The sequence below is a fragment of the Argiope bruennichi genome, chromosome 1, assembly GCF_947563725.1.
Source record: "Argiope bruennichi chromosome 1, qqArgBrue1.1, whole genome shotgun sequence".
Lineage (NCBI taxonomy): Eukaryota > Metazoa > Arthropoda > Arachnida > Araneae > Araneidae > Argiope > Argiope bruennichi.
In genome coordinates this window covers 135,911,875-135,928,653 of record NC_079151.1, presented here as the reverse complement: position 1 = coordinate 135,928,653, position 16,779 = coordinate 135,911,875, and positions in this window count along the sequence as shown.

Sequence of the window (16,779 nt, the reverse complement as noted above, 5' to 3'; positions counted from 1 at the left end):
TTCTTTCAATAAAATATCGTGGAATAGAAAAATAAACAGCAAACTGTAAAAAAAAATTAAGATATAAAAAAAATCAACTTTAAAGATATTTTCAGCTTACAAAAAATTATTATTTCATGCGATTAATATTTATGAGCGTTAATGCTTGCAAAAGAAGCTACTCAATTTTTTACAGCTGCTAAATGCATTTTTCTTATAAATTTTTTTAATGTAAATAAAACCATTTTTGAAGTTAATTTTAATATTTTTCTTTTTCCATTTTATAGTAAAGAAAGTTTATTTTTATTATCTCTGCATTAATTTTAATTCAAAATGCTGAAACGTTATTTCTTAGTTATAAAGACAATAACGGTAATAAACGTTAATGCCTCTAATTAAGTGAAAAATAAATATTTTTTTGCATTTAATATTATTGTATCACATGCAGTGATGGATTAGACATTTAAAATTGTGGCACTTCTTATTTCAATCCAAATCCGAACAAAGGATACATATTTTTATAATAATGATTTAAATAACAATTTCAGACTGAATTTTTTTCATATTGCAAAATTATTTAAATAATACTTAATTTTATGATGCATATATATTTAATTTAATCAGAAAAACCAAAGAACTATTTTTCTAGCCCCAATCAATGATTCGATTTTGAAACTTTTCATTTTATATGAAAGCTCACGAGTCCTATATATATTATTTAAAAGTATTTTGCAATTTTCCATCCTCCAGTTTTGAAAGAAATTGAAAAAGCACTGTCCTATTGCATACTGTACATGAGGGGAATCGGCGACAGAGTCTACAAGTAAAAAGCCGATGAACCGACTTCGAAAAATTTAATTACGTATGAAATTTCAAGGATTCTTAATGCGTTATCAATGGCCGCCTTATTTCATTACGAAAAATAAATCTTTGACATAGCCCGCATTCTCAATAACTAGACCGATTTCACCAACTTTCATCGCATAACAGAAACTTTCAGCACTTCAAAATATAGTTAAGCAATCAAAATGCTCTATCATTATTTTGTAATTTTTACTTATCTTATCATAGCTTTTCTATTATACTTTTATTGTGCTAAGATGTAGCTTATCAAAATTGATTTAAATGAGTAAATAGGTATTATTGATATGTTTGCCATTTCCACCACCATAACAATGGTATTAATGTCGACATCTCGTTCTATTTGAATAAAATACAGGTTATTAAAACAAAGGAAAATACAATTTAAATTATCTAATATTAAAATGTTAATTTATAATATAATAATGTTATTTATAATTTATATTATAATAATGCTTTCGGATACTATAATATGTTTTTAAGTACATTTTTTTAAAAAAAGTTTTTATTTCATCTTTTTTTAAAAATCAATGATTAATGTTTTAAAATATAGGGAAAAAAATTTTATTAGTCACTAACAATTATATATCGGTATTTTAAAATTATTTTAGAATATATGGATTTTATCTTCTAATATCCAGTATGCAATTTGTTCAAAAACGAATTTTACTCATTATATTTGGTAGGTTCCTTAATATTTGGTCATCAGTCTTTTTATTATCTAGAAAATAGAGATTTAATATCTCTATGATCTAATCACCCTGCCGACAGTTTTAATCGTCTTTTCAATTAGCAGCAGGAAATATTTGTTCCTCATGGGAAAAAGAAATAAGATAAACACTGAGATAGGAAAAAAGAATAAAATCATGACTTTTGATGAAATGAGATTGTAAAACTCATAATTCCTATATTCACTAACAAAATTTCAATTTTAAAAGGATATCTGTAGATTATAGTACTTGTAATTTGAAGTCTAGTTTAACTTCAAGTTAAAGGATGTCAATAAGAATTTTCATGAGAAATAATCATGTAAAATCATTAAAAATGAATTATATATATATATATATATATATATATATATATATATATATATATATATATATATATTCAGGTGTTACAGAATTCGAACGACAAATTCAGAGAAGTGATAGTAGGCATCAAGAGGATTAAGAATCACCATACAACATGGAGTCCCAAGCGACGTTTAATAGGTAAAAATACCAAAAATATAGAGAGTCGGAAAACTGTTGGAAACTGTAAAAAATTTATAAAAATATAACAAATGGTGTTGCAACTATGAATTTTTTTAAGTGAAAACACATTCTTAAAAGTATTTTTTCCATGTTGGAAACATCCGGAATTTGATGATTTAGGGCGTCGTAAACTACTGAAAGCGAAAAAGCAGTTTGTAATCCATATTTGCTAAAATATTAAATCTTGAAGAAAAATAAAAGCTTGAAAATGTAAGGAATTTTATATTCTATAATTTGATATGAGCGTGTAGTGTTAGAACTGGGGAGTTTTAAAAATATTCAAGAAAAACTAAAATAGGAATCAGAAATGTTGTATGGTGATTCTTAATCCTCTTGATGCCTACTATCATCCCTCTGTTTATGTCGGTAGAATTTGGCGACACCTTGTATATATATATGTATTATATGCATACACACACACACACACACACATATATATATATATATATATATATATATATATGTGTGTGTGTGTGTTACGGCCAAAGCCCGAAATACGGCCAATTCGCGAACTGGCCAAGAGGTTTGGCCAAAGTCCGAAATACTTGCAATTAATGTTGTATTTTCTACTTTGGCTGGCCATTTCGCGAAGTGGCCTTGAATCCTTGGCCAAAGCCCGATGTGATAATCTATACTTATAAATAAAGCTCAATGTATGTTTGTGCGCGCGCGCGCGTGTGTGTGTGTGTGTGTGTGTGTTGGCGCTCTACAGTCCAAACAGTTATCAAATTTGGCATATATATACCTTGGAGTTCGGAAATGTGCATCGTGGTGCGATTTTTTAAAAATTTTTCATTAGAATTTTAATTAAAAATTAAGCGTAATTTCGGCATTTTGTCGCAATAAACAGAAAATATTATAGTACAAAATCGATTTTTGCATCAAATTAAAGCTTTTTTTTTATTAAAGCTTAAAATTTAATTTATAAATTATGCTTAGATTAAATTATGCTAAAATTTAATCTGCACGAGCACGTCAAATTAAAGAAAATAGCTTTTATCAACGTGTTGTCATCACATTCATAGAAGTTTAAATTAAAAAATAAATCAACTATTATTGCAAATTTAATAAACAAAATTGTAATGTTCTGCAGGTGTCTGTATAAAATGAAAAAAAATGAAAAAAATATTTTCTGAAAAGTAAAAGAAGGAAAAGTTTTCTATGAGCTTTGACAATACCTATATTATTTATTCAATAAAACAATTTAATTTAAGGCAAACATAGTTTAATATACTTAGGATAATCATTCTAATCAGCTACCATCAGCTAATTTGGGGCATACATTTGCTAACAAAATGGTCTAAATTAACTAAATAATTATATTTAATATAACTTTAGTCAATAAATGCTCCGATGAATCAGGAATTTTAAATTTTTACATAGGTCCTCTACCCTTTGAATCATATTTAACAAAATATTCTTGAGACACCAATATTTTTAATAAAAATTGTAGAACTCCAACCAACTAAATCAATCACTAAAACTGACTGATTTATGAAATTTCAATATCACTCTTCTATAAAAACTGGTGATTTTAGACCACTTCACCGACTGTCTCAATGAAGATACGCTAATCCTCTGCAGGGTTTCTAGACAGTGATTGGCCTGTGAGTATAAAAATGTTGATAGTTCTAAAACTGAGGCATAAAAACTTCATAATTCGGTCAGATTTCACTGCTGAACGACTCTGATTTCAATTTTCATATTTAAAAAAAAAAGACATGGTTAGCTTTAATATAAAAAGATTTTATATTGATTGCAGTTTAACATTTCCACTTTAGTTTAAAGTAGAAATTTTATGGATACTGACAGAACATTAGGGAAAGTAGTACAATGAAACAGAACTGTTTAAGGCCTACATAAAAGTACGACTGAATCATATAACTACCAAAATATGAAGCTCATAAATATTTTGCAGAAAAAGCTACTAAGAGAGCAATTTACATTAATTGAAAATTTTAGCGATCATTAATACTGGTGAACCGGCTGGTCGCCAATGGCGACTAGTGGTAAATAAATATAATCACATTCTTGTATAAAATATAAATAAGGACATGTTGTAGGTGAAATTCAACAGATGGCGCCAACAAAGAAATGTCTTTAAATGATATTAATAACAAAACTATTTGTCCTTCATATTTGTTTTAATTAGCCCTTATTTTTGTTATTTTCCTATGCAAAAAATTTCATATTTTTTTTTGAAGCGACATTTCTGGAGACAATGTGATCTGGGATCTTTAACATTAGGTCCATGGAGCAGAAAAAGACTAAGGATCACCCTTAAAGGTAATTGAAAACTGAATACTCAATTTGCCTTTGTATTCATACACGATACGCAACGCCTTTGCTCAAGATATAATTCTTTCATTTTGAAGGGCACAAATCTAATCTTCACGCTATCACGTTGTTAAAGTATATACGTTCACTGAATAATTTCTATTATGGCTTTAATATGAGAACAGAATAACACGAGATCATATTTTTATATATTACAAGCTTATTTTTAACTCAGAGGTGTCACTTATATTTGAACTCGTTTCTGAAACAATTGTACTTAAAAAAAACAGTACACAAAAGTACTCATTTTTAAATACTTGATTTTGAACAGGGTGTAAAACAATGGGCTCTTGATTCCTTTCTTTCTACTTTGGCCGATCGTCCCCAGCCATTTCGCGAATTGGCCGGCCAAAGCCCGAAATCAAGAAAAGATCGGACATTGGCCGGTAAGTTTACAGCAACGTTGGCCAGATCGCGAATTGGCCGGCCAATTCGCGATCTGGCCGATTTCGGGCTTTGGCCGTAACATATATATATATATATATATATATATATATATATATGCGAAGAGATCACATGTCATTGAATGGAAGAGTCTATAAATATATGTAACGATTTTCTCAAATCTATGTGAATGAACTGTAATAAATAACGTAAGATTTATCAAAATACAGGGAACACGATTTCAGTTAAGGGAAATTCGTATACATTGGGCGCATGTGATTAAACAATTACACATTCTATGTAATGGAATTTCTGAGCATCACGTCTATATGTGCATGTTATATTGATATAAATAATTTGTTTGTAGTTCATAAAACATTCATAAGTATTTCATGAGAAAATTTATAAGGATATTTGATACTAGCTAAAATTTCTTGTCTTTCTCTAGAAGACATTTTCGTGTTGTTTACTCATGGAAAATCAACAATTTAATAATTTAACACGGGCACTTCATCAAAGCCTTCTATACTTTAATTCTTGTGTACAGCATTTTCGGTATCCGATGAATTAAAAATTTATTAGTAGTTCTCGAATAAATCTCAACCCTCCGTAAACAAATAGTTTTAAAAGCATATGAATATATTTTGCAAATTATTATAATACACAAAATCTTTCTGTAGTCTGTAATTACTTTTTAATTAAAATGAAAGCCTGTAGCATAAACGAGTTAAAACATTTCATAGTTTCTTGAGAAATGAGATTATCCCAACGAATCCCAGCATTTAAATTTAACAGAAAGTTGTTTTTTTCGGTAAATTGGTAACAATATTAAAAGAATATGATGATATTTAGTTCAATATAATGAATGGTAAATTAAATATTTGTTTACAACTTGGAAGTTGTGATTACAGCATGGCTGTTTTGAACGAGAAAATTTCATTTTCCATAGATCGTTATAAGTAAGAAGTGAAATGCAATATTTAAAGCTTATGAAACTTCAAAAGCATTTTTGAGACATATATATATATATGTATGTGTGTGTGTATCAAAAATGTTATATATTTATATATACATACATACATATATATATATATATATATATATATATATATATATATATATATATATATATATATATATATATATATATATACGTATACAGGGTGATCATGAAATAACAGGAAGTGTTCGGAGCCATGTTGCGCGTTATGTACTGGACGAAATATATAGCAAAATGTGGCCACCATGCACCTTAAAGCATGCGTTTTCGATTTATCAAGAAAAAAATATAGTACCAAAAAATGTCGATAGGGAAAATCCTGGCGCTGCAAGCGCATAATGTGTGGGAAAAGTATACATAACTGCCAATGGAAAAAGTAAATAGTAACACACCAAATACCAATGAAAAACGTTTATTATAGCAACTTACAAATTTGGCTCAAGGTGATCACCAACTCGATGTTCCAATAATGTATGCAGTACTCGAGGTTTCCAACGGTGGCTCGTATCATATCGGCATTTATTGGTCTGACATGTAATGTTATTTGATCTTTTAAAGTAGGAATGTCAGGAACATGTCCTTGATAGACAACGCCTTTCAAGGGAGCCAGAACGCCGCACAACCAGAAATTGCCAAGATTCAGACCAGAGTCATCAGTTAATGGGTGTTGTCTTATACAGATAAAATTTCAGAAACTTACGCAATATCTTCTGCACCGTCGAGAGCGGAATATCTGTTTGTCGTGATATTGAACGTGCACTGCTTGTACCCTGCTTATTAGCTATCGTCTGGTCCATAACGGCAATTGCAACTCCTTCAACTTGTCCCTGCTTGTTACCTTTACATCCTCGGCTTTGAATTCTCGCACACCAAGAAGTTCTGTTGTTCCAAATCTTTCAAGTATTCTTCGTAAATTAGTTATGGTCATCGGTCCTCTACGTAACTGCTTTAACCAACGGTATTCACGAAAAGCAGCACTGACATTTTCATCTCCCTGATAAAACAGCTTGACTAATAAGGCACGTCTACGTAGTAACAACGCAGAAAGATTTAAATTCCCGCAACCGTTTCTTTTATCTTCTATGTCATGTCACAAAGTACACGTATAAGGAAATTAAATAATGAAGTTTTCGATTGAAGCGCCAGGGTTTCCCCTATCGACATTTTTTGGTACTATTTTTTTTTTTTTTTTGATAAATCGAAACCACATACTTTAATGTGTATGGTGGCCACATTTTGTTATATTTCGTCCTGTACATAACACACTACAGGGCTCCGAACACCTCCTGTTATTTCTTGAACACACTGTATATATCTTTTCGATGTTTTGGAAAATAGTCACTTATAAGAAATATTCCGTTTAAGAACCAGATCTTGGAACTATTATTTTATCTGGGGGGGGGGGAGGAAATGCGTTTGCACGATGACAGCATTGTTTTTGCTTTCCAAAAATTAAATTTACTTCATGAATTCACTACTTCATTTACTTCATGAAGAATTCGCGGTATTTTAATTAATTATGAGGAAATTTTCTGCAAAAATTTCCTAATACTTCGCAGTATTCCGAAAGAGGTATATAAAAGAGGATTTCTTCGGTACAATACGCAACAAAAAATAGCATTTCACTTTCATTGAAATTGATAAACAAACTTATATACTTAATATATAATTAATATTCTTAATTTTAAGATAATTTAAAATACAATGGAATAACCCTTTAAGCAGTTTGCCCGTACAGTGTACGTGCTACCCGAAATTGGCCTCATCTGGTTTGCCCGTACGGCGTACGGGTATCGATATTTTCTCCTTTCCTTTTCTGGTTTGCCCGCATTTTTCATTATTGAAAGAGACTATTTAGCATTATTATTTTTCAACAGATGGTGTGGCTTGCCCATGTAAATGAAATGCTTTTCATCCGGGTTTTTCTATGTAGCGGGAAAGCGGAAACTTTTCTTTGAAATTTTTGTTCTACTGTATGCCGTGCTTGTGAATCTTATGGAAATTATGGATGGAATAGACGACGAAAATACTTTCTTGTTTAATGATGAACTACATTCTGATACAGATATTTCTTCTAATTAATTGGATTATTCCTCAGATGACTCGTGCAGTGAGCTCAGATGCATGCAGAATGTACTTGAAAAAAGCAAACATTTAGGGGGTTTTGTGTCCAAAATTGTAAAATAAAAAATGTTGTAAAAGCATTAAAAGTGAAAAAAAAATTTTAAAAAATTCTTAATATTCTTATTGTATTAAGTATGGTACTTAATTGTATGCAATAAAAAATATGCCTTTTTTGGAAGCATTTCTGGTAAAATAATTGACCGCTTAAAGGGTTAAAGATGAATATCTCTGACAACTTACTGGCTCAAATTCTCACAAACTTAATAATTAACAAACTTAACAATATTGAGATTGAGAAGGACACTATAAAATTATAAAACTATATTATTCATGAAGGATTACGAAAAAAAGTAAAAATTTAACATTATCTATTTAGTTTTTGAAATATTTATTTAATTGTGTACAAAAATTACCAATTATTAATATATATATATACATATATATATGTTTTATAAATGTGAAAGATTACTTCTGTGATGAATACAACTTAATAATCCAAACATATAGAATATACATAGAAAAGATTTTTAATATTATATTTAAATTTGTTTCGAATGGTAGCAATAACAAATAAAAGATTTATTAAAAATACTATATTTTCTATAAAAATATATAGGGTGATCGATAAAATAATCTTAACACCTTTAAATTGAAAATGGCATCTCGTATAATTAAAGAGATTACGTGCGCATATATCAAAGCGATATGTAGAATTTATTGAGACATGTTGCAGCGCCTCTAGCAGTGGAATAAGGAAGTTACAAAAATATCCAAAGAAATAACGAAGTTAAGTCAAAAAGACCAATTAGAAAAATATAATCTCAAGAAAACATTTTCATAGCATTACATTCAACATTTTAAACATTTCAAGAAACATTTCATCTTTAAAATTGGCGGTTATTTTTGCGTTTAAAATTACGAACTTCACTTCAGGGCTAACCCTTACAAATTTTACTAATATACCTTATATACGTTATAAATAACATATTATCTGTTTAAAGAGTTAAACAAGGATATCTGAAAACAATTACATACCTTAAAATAAAATTCTTTTTAATTAATTACTGGACACCTATCTAATTAACAACATAATGCATATAAGACTCATAATCATATTTTAGCAATGAAGTAATAATATCAAGAACAGTAGATAGTCTACTCATTTCATTTCAGTTTGGTTTTAAATAATATTTGAAATAATTGAATTTAAGGTGAAATGCTATTCGCAAGTCATTTATTCCCTCACATAGATTCCGAGCATTCATTTATCATTATTAAATCTAACATGAATTAAACCTCGAATATTGGTTTATTTCAAATGGCTATTTAGATTCCAGGCTTGCGAATAGGTCTAAGTATTCAGCTTTGCCGTAATATAGGATACATTAAATCTAGTTCAAGTTAATATAAATCATGTAATTAAGTTTGGAATTCTACTCGAAACTGTAGAATGTGATTGATATATGGATTCAAGCCTAACACCATTCAAGAAACCTAAATAATTTTGCTAAAAGTTTAGATGGAAATCATTTATTAGAAGAGTGTAATTTTTCTATTGAATTTTTGTTAAATACTTAGAGTGTAACCAAGCAGTTATGGGATAGAATTATTTAGTCATAATAATTTTAATGGATTATTTAACCATGGGAAAAGAGACACAGTGACGTGGTAATAAGGCCTCAGTTGTAGGAGTAGAGATTTCCAAGATGGAAATCTAATTTAACCATTACATTCTAAATCTATACCAAGATGAGGCATACATAATAAATGAGTTCAGCATCTTAAATCTGATGTAGCTGTGTGAGGTTCGACCCAGTTGTCATCGACCGTCATCAAGATACTCATTGGAACAATACAGGTGCATTTTTCTGTTATGTTAATCTAATTCAATTAAAATAATTTTTATCTAACTAGTAGCTAAACTACTTAATTTGCTCTATCTTTAACCTAACTGAATTAATATTCGTTAAAATTTTAGTATCCAAAGGTAATTTATTAAATAATTAGCACGTTATAAAATAAAATAAAATTGCAATATCCTTCTCTAACTGTAAATTTAACTAACAAAAAAAAATATGAAATATCAATTAAAGATTATAAGGCAAGAAAATATCAAAATAATAAAGTCCAGTTTTTATATAGATATGAAGTTTTAATAATGTTCTAATAAAATATATTTTGAATTAAAGTTGTCTAATTATGTCATCCGGAGCATCATGCTGGTGTCCTACAATTTTTTATTTATTTTATGAGTTTTGTATTTTATTTATTTTTATTTTGAAGTATTATTTATTTCATGAAAATTATCTTTATTTTAATTGATTATTTATTTTGAAGTATTATTTATTTCATGAAAATTATCTTTATTTTAATTGATTATTTATTTATTTAATGAAGATTATCTTTATTTTAATTGATTATGTATTTATTTTAATTGATTATGTATTTATTTTAATTGATTATGTATTTATTTTAATTGATTATGTATTTATTTTAATTGATTATGTATTTATTTTAATTGATTATGTATTTATTTTATGAAGATTATCTTTATTTTAATTGATTATTTATTTATTTATGAAAATGAAAATTTTCGATCTCACAATAACTTAGAAAAACTGCACCGACAGATGCCTTTTGCTGTTTCAGACAGAAATATTTCAATGAAATGGATGTACGTATAGTTTTAATATTGATACGTTTTAACTATCACTAAATATGAGTAACAATAATATTACTATGATTACTGGATATTATGAAATACTGCGATATCTTATAAAACCAAGTACAACCTTGGAGCAACTCATTTGTCTTCTAATTTAACTCTTTACTGTAATTCCCACAAACTCAGATCCTACAAAGGACTGAAATGGTTTTGCAGAAATTCTGTATCACGCTGATACAATAGCCGCCGCCTTCAGTAGATATAAATTGAACAGCAGATAACTGGATCGCTTTACCTTGTCCCACCAATACAATGGGGGGCTATGATCAGACAATTGAGCGTGCCACTGAAATAAACGGAATTTAGAATCGTGCTCACTGGGGTATTATAAAAGGCAGTCGTGGGAAGGTGGTTCAATTGTTAGGATGATGAAACTATTTACTTAAGACGGTGGTCTAAACTGTGCTGGATGTATATATTTTAAATTAAAACAGGACGATTTATACTAAGGGATTTATCAATGAAGAGATATGTTGATATAAATATACACCTATCACTAATAGCAACAGTTACCTCAGTTTATTGCTTCTATATATATATATATATATATATATATATATATATATATATATATATATATATATATATATATATATATATATACATACAAAAAAAGCAAAACAGATATAATTATACTAAGTACAGTTTTTGAATGTCTATTTTCAAATCTGTAGGAAGCCTTGAAGAGCATATTAGCATCCTCAATCTCTTTTTGAATCATAACTTATAAATTAATACAAATTATTTCTGATAAGCAACAGTCTTAGTCTCCCAAGTAAGTTTTGCGCACACGCGCAAAACTTACTTGGAGTTATCACTCTAGAATTTAGTAGAAGTTTAATCAAGGAAGAAGTAGGTTGTTTTCTACGCTGATGCTGACAACTTTGAGACAATTTAAAGGACTCTTTGGTAAGGGCGACCTAAAATGATTTATTTACAAAGTAACTGGTACAAAAATTGTCAAATAATTTGTCGATTATCAATTAGCATAGTAAAATTTGATATTTCTCCTTTAAATAAATATTTAGAAAATAAATATAATATATTTTTTTTTATTTAAACATACAAATTTTTGTTTTATTGTTTTATTACTTAACTGATGATATAAGGTATATAAGGATTCCATGGGTAGTATAAAGGAAGTATTGTAATCGGTTCGAACTGAAGATTTTGAAAAAACAATGCGTTATAGACTTCACTGAGTTCGAAAAGCACATTTTTTAAAAATGTCCCTTTGGCTATCTTTGACATAGATAATTCAAAAACGCTTTGAGCTAGATGGTTGAAATCTAGTATACGGTATTAACACCACATTTGCAGATTTCCATCAAAATTTGATTAAAATTTCTTCAGAGTAAGTTCTGTCCGGATGTTCAAATGTAAATTAACACGATAATTGCAAAACAAAGAAACATAGACAGATTACATTCGGTGCACAGATTTAACATCAGTCGGGAAGATACCTGTCAAATTTTAAAACATTTTAAAACATGGTTGATTGTCTGTCGGATTGTTCTTTCAGAAAATAGAAATGTGGTAATTTAAAAACGCAATGACTGAAATATGTAAAATTTGTTATGGTATTTCATGACTACAAGTAAAATCAGTTTTCTGCCATATTTTTATTTCAATCAGTTTAGAAAAACGTGTATGGATCATAAATTTGTTGTTTGGATACTTTAAAGCCTACCAGGACTATTAACGCATTTGGATACTATGAACGCATGCCATGTTAAATAAATTTCCAAGGATAACACGTTAGTTCAATAAAAATTCTAAATTCCCACCAAAAGTTAATATTTCGTAATTTTGAACGACAATGCCATTTATGATGTTCTCTGATATGAATTGTTTATTAGAGAGTATGTGATAAAGTTTAGTGGAAAATATTAAAACTGATTTCTTTTAAGACTTATTATACTTCGTGAGATTTACTTCTCTTCTAGAAAGATTTTTGCTTCTTGTCTAATATAAAATTCTGTTTTGTCAAAATAGTTAATAGCTTTTCTTTATAAATTATATATAATTATAATAAATTGCTTTCAGTATCATAAAGATTTTTTTTATTTTTCATTTATATGCATGATTTTTGAAGAATTTATTCACGTAAATTTAAACACGGATTTATGAAGTTTCAGATATTCTTTATTTTGCTATTGCGTTTATTGTGAATTGTATAATTACTGAATTGTGCTACAAATTTTGATTCATTCAAATTATTAAAAAATGTATTATGTATTTGCATAAACCAAATACAAATATTTCATAATAAAGATATATCAAAATAACTCATTCGTTGGAATTTTAAATAAGACAGCCAAATTTTTGAAATGCTAAATGAGAAAATACTAAGTTTCATTTTTTTTTTCTGAAATCCCTTGGGGCATATGTTTCCTTGCCATTCTCTCAATACATTTATATTGAGAAAATAAATCTTTTTTAAAATCTGCAACATGCATGTATTATTATCAACGGTTCTGCATTAAATAACTTTAAAAACATTTTCATTCCTTTACTGTTCTGAACTTTTCTGTACTTTCCGTATGTTATTAGAGCGCATAAATTTATTCCCATTTATGATCGATTTTTTTTTCTTCATACTGATCTTCTTTATTATCTCATTCTGTTTTCTACAAAAGCTTCTATATACAAAAATTCAAAAATAAATGCTTGTTCAGCAATCGGATTTAGTTAAAACTATTTTGAATTTTTCTCTAATCTTATAAGAATATTTTGCATTTTCTGCATATTTATAAGAGTTTCCAATTTTTAAACATTTGATAAAGCCTTCCACGCTTTTAGTATGTCTAAGATATGACTTCTTTATCATGTTTTCTCGCCTGTTATGTAATAGGAAAATATAAATATATTTCATTTGTTATAAATAAATGATCGCATTTTATCCTAAAATCCAATTTTTCTTCTTCGAAATATTTAAATTTTCTCCTATTGGTTATTCGAAAAGTTTTTGTTTGTTCTATGTTTTCAACTTTGCAAAATGAATTTTTCCGAATATGATAATAATAAAAATACAACCTTTAACAATTCGAAATTTTTTTTTCAGTTTAAAAATAATAATTCAATATAGATAAACACATTAAAACTGGATCTATATTTTAAAACTCTATTTATTTCTTCGTATTAAATTAACTTTCTGACATTAAAGAGCATAACAGATATAGGAAGCAAGATTCGATTCAACGCTTGGACCTATATCAGGTTATTTTTTCTTTAAATGCTATATAATAATTTTTATATCAGGTTTTAAATGAAATATTAATTATGTTTCAATTAATACGTACAGATGACACTAAAGAGAATAAAGTAAATTGCCAAAAAATTTCTTGATGGAACTATGCAGTTTGAATATGAATGCGCATTGTGTTTTGCTATATTTCTTCGATCATTTTCCAGAATATTATAATGGTGAATTCAAAACTGAAATTTTATCTAATCCCCAATTTTCAGATCTTTCCGATTTTGAAAAACACAATATTTTCAGTTGTCTGACTTTCCGTCTCTGAGCATGAGAAATATAAAAACAATTTGATGTAATTAGATGGAATATTTATGAAATTAACATTTCTAACAAATGTAAACGAAGTCCATTCTGAATAAATCTGGCGGTTCTGCAGCCGGAGCACTCGATAACAAAACCCTTAAGGAGCTAGTTGCCCATCTGCATTGTACATCCCCCCATTGATATTTTAGATGCCCCCATGGCATCTGAAATATAGATTAGTATGAAATTTAGAAGCAAATCTGGCAAGGAAGCTCTCAGTCTGTCAGTTTACATTCTGCATGCATAAAAACAACTAAATCAAAATCATAATGATTTAAATAAACGAAAGTTGGTGAGTTGTGATTGCAATTGCAGCAATTTTTGGTTTCAACCGCTTAAAATTAAATACGTCCAAATTATATACCTCTTTTTCTGTCATTTGTGCATTAACCACCTGTAAACAATTAATCATCATAGATCATACGATAAATACTGCAAGAAGTTTTTATTCACATATTTCTTGACTAATGCTTTGAGTTTTCCCTTTAATTCTATTTATTTAGACATTAAAATAATGTTGCTTAAATTTAAACTAGAATTTAAAATTCATTAATTCTTCTTCAGTTATATAAGAATTTATAACTATATTATATATATTGTATAATGTTGAAAATTTTTATATTAGTTATGTTTTTCAAAATATAGAATAGAAATTTTTGAACCGAAAAACAAATCAAAAAATAATTTTACTAAGAAAACGCTATAAATAAAACTTCATCATTCGTTTTTTTATTCGTCATTTATATATTTAAAAAAAATTAGACAAAGAGCAAATAAACTTCATAATAAGGCATCTTGAAATGGGAATTTTGGGTCTAAGAATTGAATAAAAAATTATTCATTAAAACTTTATTACTGAATTCGAATTGCTTAAAATATATAAGTATATTGTAAAATATAAAAATATCATATCATTTATTATTTGAGGAATAAACTTGTTATAGTTTGAGAAAAGAAGTAGCAGCATCAAAGTGCCTTTAAAAAATTTAAGCAATTTGCGATTGTAAATTTCAAAATGAATTTTTCAATTTTACAATTCACTTTGGAATTGTAATTTTAAAACTACCAGATAATTAATAGTTAAAATCAATATTACAGCATTTTCACTATTCTCGTTAATTTTTATCTTTAATGATATTTAATTCACATTTCATTGAAGGTATTAAATTTCTTATTGATTTTTTTTATTTATGTATTGCATTAATTAAAACAAAAAAAATGAATCAAACAGAACAATAAACTGTAAGATTATCCAATTACTGTCTGAGCAGTTTGAACGGAATACTTGTGAAAAGAAAACCACGATTGAAAGGCGTTTTTCTTTATATAATTATTCATGAAAAAGATTTACTGTAATCTGATTTGCAACTTTTCGTGTCAGCACTGAAAAACCAAAAGTTTGAAATTGTTTAGAAAATAAAAAAAATATTCAGAAATATATCAGAAGAAAAGAAAAATAAAATTACTTAAGAACCTTTAGACAATTTCCAGCAACTGATAAAACATTAATTAAATTTATATCTTTAAAAGTATTATTCATTTATTCTTATCGTGAAATATGTATCACGATGTATTATTCATTTAATCTTATCGTGAAATATGTATCACGATTTAATTTATTCAATGTTAGCATAAACAATATCATAATGCATTCCGTCTTTTTCATAAGTTCCAGAATTATGTTTCAAAACACTCAAAGCACAATGAGACGACTCCATCAAATTCTTATTTTAATGACCCTGATATACAATATCAGGGCTAGCCAGTTTATTCATGATGACATCTATAAAAAAATGTCACTTATTTTGATGCAAATCCTGATGCAATCACCTGAAATCATGTTTGCAGTATCAGGGCTAGGCTTATTCAAGCGATCAAGTATGTCCTCTGGCAATTGAAAGAAGTTCCACAAAACTAAGGAATTCAAAGTATGAAATCAACATTTTTTTACCGAAATCTTCTAATTAACATCGACTTAAAAGGGGTATGAGCCAGATATGAATGACATCACTACCACGTTTGCTACCTGATATCTCGCAGATTGGATGAGAAGAATTATTTCATCTTTTTGCTCGGTTGGTTGCTTCGGCAGTAAGAGAATGATTACTTAAATAAGGGAAACGGTCTTTGCAGATTTCGTTAACATTTTGGCAGTTGATTGGCAAGTAGGAACAATTATTACTCCGGGGAGAAAAAATGTTATTGTTGGATTGTAAAATTCTCATTTAGTTGAGTCATCAACTAATTTTAGAGATTAAAGACAGAAAAGAGCTGAGGAATTAAAAACATAATGTATTTAGTTAGATTTTAAAAAATAATTTTTATGGGTTTACTTTTATATCAAATGACCTATAAATAAATCAAATTCTTCTTGTACGCACTGCATTTTAGACAGTGGGTTAAAGAATATTTTTCTCTATACTACTGTAAACGACATTGCTAATTGGAGCAAAAATTAACTATTTCGAACTTTCATGGTTTTATAATATTGTCACGAAAGAAAATGCATTGCTCGGAAATGAAGACTAATTTGCATTGTTTAAAGGCAATTGCT